This window comes from Arachis hypogaea, chromosome 12 (genome assembly GCF_003086295.3).
Source record: "Arachis hypogaea cultivar Tifrunner chromosome 12, arahy.Tifrunner.gnm2.J5K5, whole genome shotgun sequence".
Lineage (NCBI taxonomy): Eukaryota > Viridiplantae > Streptophyta > Magnoliopsida > Fabales > Fabaceae > Arachis > Arachis hypogaea.
In genome coordinates, this window is record NC_092047.1 from 37,722,324 (window position 1) to 37,731,489 (window position 9,166).

Below are 9,166 nucleotides of genomic sequence, written 5' to 3' on the forward strand. Positions count from 1 at the left end.
GGACAGGAACAAATGCGTATAGTTTTGCTAAGCAATGATTCGTTGCAGATTTTTGTTTTGCACGAAGATTTTCTTTTCACTGCACTTGGGGTTCTGGGCGCGCTATGTTTGGGAAGAATGAAAAATTGGGGTAATGGCAGATAGTAGTGGGTAGTGGAGCTAGCGAGAAGTGCGAAGGAAAGAGAAATTAGGCGGTCTGAGTAGGTAATGGCGCAAATTTCATAAACCGCCGTGGAACAAACGTGATGGCCGCCGCTGGATTTGTGCTTCAGAGGCGGTTGCGTTTTACCGCTGGTATGTGAAAGTAGGGATTGCAACGACGGCGGTTCTATTTGACCGCTTCTCCCAAATAATCGCTGGAATTAGGTTTTGTTGTAGTGATAGGTTAATCGAATTGTTATTATTGTACAATCAAATCTTATTAGATATGCTTCTTTTTTTTTAGTATATATTCAAATAGGTTTTTGAAAATTTTTGAATAAGACATTTTTGTCTTCAAAAAATTTTATTACGTTAAGGTATCTAAAATTTATGAAAATAAGATATATAGATCTTTTTGTTACACTTTTGATGATTTATTTGTCCCAATAAAAATAACAAATTTGATTAAAATAATGACTTACATATTATTTTTTTGGATAAAACAACAAAACTACATGATAGAATCTCTCCACGACCAGGGTGTTCGAATTACATCGTCAAAAACTAAATTGCTAAACATAGGAGAAGGAAAGTTCCAACTTCCAATACTGAATTGAAACATTCTTAAAGATGATAACCTCATACTAAAATCATAAAAACAACCAGGTTGTGTTGGTGGCCATATTTTTTTTTTTGTACATATGGCCATCTTTTACTATGGGTATGTATTTGTTAGGCTTCTTCGTTTTTTATTCTCATGGCTTTCAAAACAAATAACATAAACAAGGCCAAAGGCCCACAATAGCTCAGGTGGTGATCGTGTTTGCAACGTTTATCTAGGTTCGGCTTGGCCAGAGATTGGTAGATAGAAGATAAAAGGGTAAATCACACAAATAAAGCAAACGAGGATCAATATTACACCAATTTCCTAAAATAAAATAGGTTATATGTATATCCTAAAATAATTCTACATAAATTAAATTAACTAAATTTGATTTTTGTTTTATCAATAGTAAATTGAATCAATTTTATTGAAATTAAGTATAAAATTTATGCTTTAAATTAAATGGTAATTAATTAATATAATATTTTAATTATTCTTCAAATTATATATTATATAAATATAGTCAATCATTATATATTATATAGCTATTTATTATTTCTGATTCTGAAAAAAAAATTAATTTTTCACTCCTATGTCATCTTGAAAGATTATATTTTATATTAATTTTTTAACATAAAAAATCTCAATAATAATTTTTTAGATGCTAATGAGTTAAATGATGATTTTTAATATTTTTTTAAGAATCGTTTAATATTCCATTTTATATTTATAAGTTTATAAAATATTAATTTCTGGAATTTGAACTAAAATACAAAAGTTGAATTTCTATTCTTATTTATTTTATTTTTTATATTTTATTTGAATCTAAATAGAGATATTTTTTTTATTGACATTTATGTTTTAAAGTTAATATAAAATAAATGTCAATTAACTTAAAAAATATAAATATCAATAATCTGTATCCATAGTAAATCAAATCAACTAAATACAGGTTATTGACATTTACATTTTTTAAGTTAATTAATATTTATTTTATATTAACTTTAAAATATAAATGTCAATAAAAAAATAATCTAATTGATTTGATTTACATTGAAAAAATATAAATCGAATTTAGTTGATTCGATTTAGATAGAGTTATTTTAGAGTACGTATGTAACCCACTTTATCTTAGAATATTGGTATAATATTAATCCTCATTTAGTTTATTTGTGTGATTTATTTATTTTAAAAAAAATTAAAAAAAAAACAAAAAAAAACAAAAAAACAAAAAAACCCTTCTCTAATGCTTGATTCGCTTGTGTACCGGTTCGGTAACGCAGCAATAACCAAAGAGATAGGCTTAGGCCTGTGATTAGACTAGGAAATGGATCAGGGGTATGTAAGGGGTTGGGTTGGGTTGGGTTGGGTTGTTGGGCATGGACCAGAGTCCAAAAATGATGAACCCCTCCCTCATATATGTGACTATATAAGTGCGTAATAATGGCAGAAAACAAAAATGCAAAAACAAAACATAAACAAAAATAAGAACACAAAAATGGTGTCTATGTCGCAAATTATCTTTTGTATGACTGCAAGGTTGGGGATCTGTAATAAACTAATAATATGGCAAGAGATGGGATAATATACATATACATATACGAGGGACAGAAAAAATTGCTCGATGCAATTTCTATCCTGATCAGGAGAAAGGAAAAATTCGATTGGTACGATTTCCCGAACGTGCAATTCAATAACAAATTGCACCTGCAATCCTGTTTTTTTCAAAAATTTAAAAAGTAAAAAAAATATGAAATTGCATCATGCGATTTCTGTATTTTGAAATTTAAAAATTAAAAAATCAAAATTGCATTCTACAATTTTTGTATTTCTAAATTTACAAAAATAATTACAAAATACTCCTTTCGAATTCTTTTTTGTAAAACGATCTTGATATTTTGAAAAAATTACATAAATACTAATATTCTTGAAATTCATGGCCTCATACCAATTTTTTTTCCTATATTAGTGTGTAATGGCGAAAAAGAAAAAGAAGTAAATAAAAACATAAAAATGGTGATTATTATATCTGGGTGTAATAGGCATATGCCTTTAGTAAAATAATAAAAATATTTTATATTTTATTTAATTCGAGATCATATATTTTTTTAAATCTTACTCATTTAGGTGTGTCTTTTATAATAACAAAAAAAAACCCCTCTCTTAATAGAATAATATTACGCATTTAAGTATTTTTGTTAATTAAGTCCAATCAAATTAGTTTAACATAAATAAAAAAATCAGTTATAAATAGCATGATTTCAAATTTTATTGTTTAATTTAGTTAAATATAATTTATAAAAAAATTTAGATGTATAATATTACTTCTCTTAATAATATTCGGAATAAGAAATAAGAAATGTGTTCTATTTATATAGACCCAATGAACTTAGATCCAACTTATTCCATAGAAAGGTGGAGTGAATTAGGCCTCTTTATGCGACTTGGCCTAACAAATCAAAGGGGCCTTTACCATCTTTGAATGGACCAACTAGGTTGAAAGGACCAGTTTGAGTCCCAACCCGCACTCTATATATAACACATATTTTATAAAAATTAGGTATATAGTAAAAGAGATAAAAATTGAATCCACAATCTCTCTCATATAATGACTTGCAATAAGTGAACAATCACTAATTTAATTAGTTAATTTAGTAATTTAAAGCATTAATTTTTATTTTTTATTTTATTAATATGTATGAAATTTAGAATGATTGAATTTTATATTTGTTTTAAAAAAATTAATATTTTTACGAGTAGAGTAGGATAGAGTAGGGTTTAAAATTTTAGGATACGGATAGAGTTAGAGTTGAGAGATTCTCAATCCGCGGATAGAATAAGATAAAATTTTAATAAAATTTTTAACCTGCGGATAGAATTAGGATAGAGTCCAATCCCTACCCTACTCTAGCCATTGTCAACCCTATCCATGACCCGTGATTTGACCCGATGTGGAGAGCAAACTATAAAGGCTTTCCCTACTACTACGATTATGATCATGTAAATGATAACCAATCCAATTTTGAATAACTTTTCACATAGTGTGGGAATAACCACCCACTATCATATAAAAAAGATCTATCCTACTTATCATTCTATTCTGTAAATATTTGAATAGGTATTTTTTATCCAATTTCTATACATATCCTACGAAAAAACTCTTACTACTTTGGTATCGAAATTGTAACATCTGTTTTTTTATTATAAATATTTGGTATAATATATTTGATTTTATTCTCTTTTCTATAAAAAATAATGTAATAATATATACTAGCAGCTAGGAGTGGCAATACTATTCAAACTCGCGGGTATCCACTCCACCCCTACTCGCTTAGGGCGAGTTCTTAGACAGGGTAGAGCGGAGTCGGATTTAGGTTAAACCCGCCCCTACCCGTTAATATATATATATATAGTGACGGATCCAAAAAATTTTGATAGTGGGGGCAAAATATATATAATATTATTATAAATTTTATAATAAAAATATTATGTTTACATAAAAAATTAGTTATCAAATTATCTATTATAAATTTGTATATAAATACATATATCATTTAACTTATTTTTAATATATATTTTGTATTTCAAAAATTATATTTTAAGATTTATTATGTACAAGTGATTATTTTATGTATACGTAGCATAATTGTTGTTATAATTATATTTTGTTATTGTAAAATATGATTAGGTTTCAAAATATATAATTACAAATTAAAATACTAAAATAATAATTTAAATAATAACATATAATTTAAAATTTAATTTTTTATATTTCATATTTTGAAACCTTGACAATATAATTAAAATGTCTTTTTTTTGTATATGTCGTTAAACAATAATTTAAAACTCAACTTTCATACAAATTAGCTCTTCATGATATTAGTGTAGTTATTATGAAAAAACTAAAGCTAATTTTAAAAGAAGAAACATAAATGGATAGATAATATTCTTTCGAGTTGATCTCTAAAAAAGAACACCAATCTTATTTAAATTTGAAAATTGATCATTATAATGAACATCTAATATGAAGTTTTTAAATTGGCTATCAAGTGTCGAAAGTTGAATAAAAAATTATTGTGGGGTCAAATTTAATAATTTAATGGGGATAAATAAATATTATTATTATATACTACTCAATAAAATTTCAAATTGTAGTGAGGGCGCTTGCCCCCACACCCACATGAGTGGATCCGTCCATTTTATATATATATATATATATATATATATATATATATATATATATATATATATATATATTATAATGAACATCTAATATGAAGTTTTCAAATTGGCTATCAAGTGTCAAAAGTTGAATAAAAAATTATTGTGGGGTCAAATTTAATAATTTAATGGGAATAAATAAATATTATTATTATATACTACTCAATAAAATTCCAAATTGTAGTGAGGGCGCTTGCCCCCATACCCACATAAGTGGATCCGTCCCTATATATATATAATAATTAGTAAAATGATTAATCACATTGTATTATATTTAAATTTTTATTTTAATTTATGTTATGTATATAATGATGGTTTTATAAATTTTAAAATTTAATTTAATTTATTAGATTTTAATAACTATAGGGCGGGTAGGGGCGAGACGGGTACCCGCTGGGACGAGGCGGGATTTAACATTTTACTACCCGCAGGTAGAGGTAGGGTGGGTTCAATGGGGTTATTGTAGGGTGGGGCGGGGTCGGGTAGGACAAAAACCTGTCCCTACCCGTCGCATTGCCACCCCTACTAGCGGCTCAACAGGCACTTTCAGCCGCTTTTCTATTATTTTTAAGAGATTAATTTTTATATTTTTATTTTTAGAATTATAAATTTAATAAAATAATTTAAACATTAAGAATAAAAAATTTAAAAACAAAAATATTTTTTAAATTATTTAACTTTTAGAATCAGATTATTTAAAAAATCAAAATTTATTAACAAAGTGTACATGAAGAACAAAATTGGTAGATTTTTCAAAAGAATTAAAAAAAAGAATTTAATAGAATAATTAGAGTGAAACAATATATAAAGAAAATATAGAGATAATGATGTCTAATTTTCGTATTCCTATTTTAACCTTATTAATAAACAGTAATCGACGTAATTGCATTTTAAAAACTGGTATAAAATGTAATTATCATTAACTTTTCTTTATTCATATTGCGGTTATCTTTTTATTTTTCGCACAACTTCAATTCATAGTGTCTTCTTCTTCGTTCCTCTAAGTATAGGTAGTACTCTCTTTTATCTTTGGTAATTCTATTAGCCTCATATTTACAAAGTATAATTATCAGAGTCAGATCTCTTACTGTAATTAATACATAGATTTTAATTGTTTCAATATTTACATAATTTTTTTCTGTCTTCTTCTATCTCTTAGATTATGTAAATTTTAATTTTTTTTGTTTCTAACCATGGATACGAAATCTTTTCAATATTGGAAGAGAAAGTTTATGCTTATCATTCAACATTGTCATAAAACTTTAAAGTATATTCAATTTGAATGGTATCAACCATTTGAGAGAATGAATTTAAACTTAAATAACTATTTTTAATGAAAAATATTGGGTATATATTTATTGAATTTTTTTAAAAAAAAATTTTTGTGTATTTATATGTCATCTTTTAATTTTGTGGTGGTGGACAATAATATTCGCATCATAATTTCAAAGTTCATTTTATATTTATGTCAATTCATAAAGTATTTTATAAAAATGATATTTAAGAAAAATTTTTACCTTATAACTATTTTATATTTTGGGTTTTAAAATTTTTTATTTTTATTTTTATTGAAGAATTATTTTTGTATTTTATTTTAATTCTGTTAGTCTAAAAGTACTAATATTAATTTTATTTTTTAATTTTTAGAATAAATAAAAAAGATGTGATTTTTTAAATAAATTAGATGATTCAAAAATTACTCATTATAAAAGAAGTTAAGTTTAATTCTTGACATGTTAAATAAAAGATAGTTTAATTAGACAAAAAAATTATAAAAAAAATAATAAAAAAATATAAGAACACATATCAGATAAAAAAAATTTTCTTTCTATATCAAATTGATAAGATAATTTTTTTTTCTTTTTTTACATCAAGTTAATAAAAGAAAAAGGAACTATTTTTATGTGAAAAGTTAGGAATGAATGAAAAGGATAGAAGAATGATTAAAAATATAAATTAAATAAGTAAACTAAAGAGAAGGAAAAATATAATGCGTGAAACCGAATGAAATTTGTAACTGCAGTGATGAAGGCAATAAAAGTCGATGGAGGTGATGCAATTGAGGGTATAGAAAAAAGGATAAGGACATAGTAAGAGAAACACATGAAAGTGTACATGAAGAACAAAATTGGTAGATTTTTCAAAAGAATTAAAAAAAACTTTAATAGAATAATTAGAGTGAAATAATATATAAAGAAAATATAGAGAGAATGGTGTCTAATTTTGGTAATACTATTTTAACCTTATTAATAAACAGTGATTGACGTAATTGCATTTTAAAAACGGGTATAAAATAGAATTATCATTAACTTTCTTTCGTTCATATTGCGGTATCTTTTTATTTTCCGCACAACTCCTGCTCATGGTGTCCTCTTCTTCGTTCCACTTAGTTAGTACTCTCTTTTATCTTTTAGGTAATCCTATTAACCTCATATTTACCAAGTATAATTATCAGAGTCAGATCGCTTACTGTAATTAATACAAAGATATTAATTGTGTCAATATTTACATAATTTTTTTCTGTCTTCTTCTATCTCTTGGGTTATGTAAATTTTAATTTTTTTGTTTCTAACCATGGATACGAAACCTTTTCAATATTGGAAGAGAAAGTCTATGCCTGTCATTCAATGTCGTCATAAAACTTTAAGAGAAAAGGACAAATAGGTCTCTGATCTTTTTTACTGCGGATATTTTCGTCCTCGATGAATGGAAAATACATTCATGTTCCTGACCTTTGTAAAACGTGGACAAATAAATCCTTCCATTGAATTCACTCCGTTAGAGCTGACGGAAAACTCTGACTTGGCAAAGGTAGAGCTGACCTGTCCGTTATAGGATGACACATGGCTCTGAGTTTTTGGAAATTGGACATATTAATCTCCAGGCAAGAAAACGACGCCGTTTCACTACCTTGCTAGAATAATCCACTATCCTTGCTAGCTCAGCTTCTCTCCTCAAACACTCACCGCCTTTCAACCCTCTTCGCGGCCCTCCACGGTCACCGCCAGTCTCTGAAGTCCCCACTCGTCTCCGGTGCCTCAACTGGGTCGGGTCAATACTTGGTGGATCTCCGAATCGGATCACCGCCACAGAGCCTCCTCCTGGTGGCGGACACCAGCAGCGTCCTAGTGTGGGTGAAATGCTCTGCCTGTAGGAACTGCTCTGCCTATCCACCCGGATCCAAATTTTTGGTCCGACATTCCAGAACCTTTGCGCCTCACCACTGCTACGACTCGTCGTGTCGACTCGTTCCACATCTAGTCCAAACTCAATCTCAAACCTGAACCTGCAACCACACCAAGATCCACTCCCCTTGTTTGTACTCCTACTCCTACGTGGACGGTTCCACCACAAGCGGCTTGTTCTCAAAGGAAACGACGACATTTATCACAAGCTCGGGAAGAGTAACCAAAGTAAAAGACTTCTCCTTCGGTTGCGGGTTTCGCGTTTCTGGTCCTAGTGTTACAGGCGCGAGTTTCAACGGTGCGCAAGGTGTTCTAGGTTTAGGACGCGTGAGGTTGCCACCAGTTGAAGGAGCGAACCTAGGGTTTGATCTGTGTGTGAATGTCACCGGCGCAGGGAAGGTGAAGCTGCTGAAGCTGAGCTTTTTATTTAACCGGAAAATCGATAATGTCGCCGCCGGCGAGAAATTATTTCATCGAAGCTGTGGAGGGAGTGAAGTGTGTGGCTATTGAGAGCAAGCTCAATAGGCAATTCTACTTGTTTGGAATGGAGACTCTGTTAAAGCTTGACTTGAATAGATCCAGGTGTTTCTTTGATGCATTTTTTGACTTGAAACCTTACTATTGGCAAAGGTTCCTCTCTTCAAGATTGAATCTAAAGGAACTCGCTTGGTTAAGTATTTCACTCTTTGGACATGCTTCAAACCCTTCCAGGTTTGACATTGTAACAAAGTGCCCAACACCATTGGCTAAAATGATAGGCAATATTGCCTTGGAATACATTGGATGATCCAAGGTTGTGAAACATGTACCATAGTCAATGTATTTTCATGCTTTGGTGGTAAGGTGTGATTTGGTTTTGTTGGTGAAATTTGAGGTACTGTTGGAGGGGCTTTAAACTCTGGCAGATTTTGCTGAGTGATTCTCTAAGATGGTGCTGGTGCATGCGCCTCTCTTCCAAGCTTTGTCGTTGGGAAAGGTGTTAAGAGCAAGAGTTGGTGGGGTTGGGAGGGAGGAG

General features: G+C 29.2%; 1 pseudogene; it reads left to right on the forward strand.

The window, feature by feature from the left end:
• Nucleotides 1-245: 245 nt before the first annotated feature.
• LOC112729970 (protein ASPARTIC PROTEASE IN GUARD CELL 1-like) lies at nt 246-8,938 on the forward strand (annotated as a pseudogene).
• The last annotated feature ends 228 nt before the right edge of the window (nt 8,939-9,166 follow it).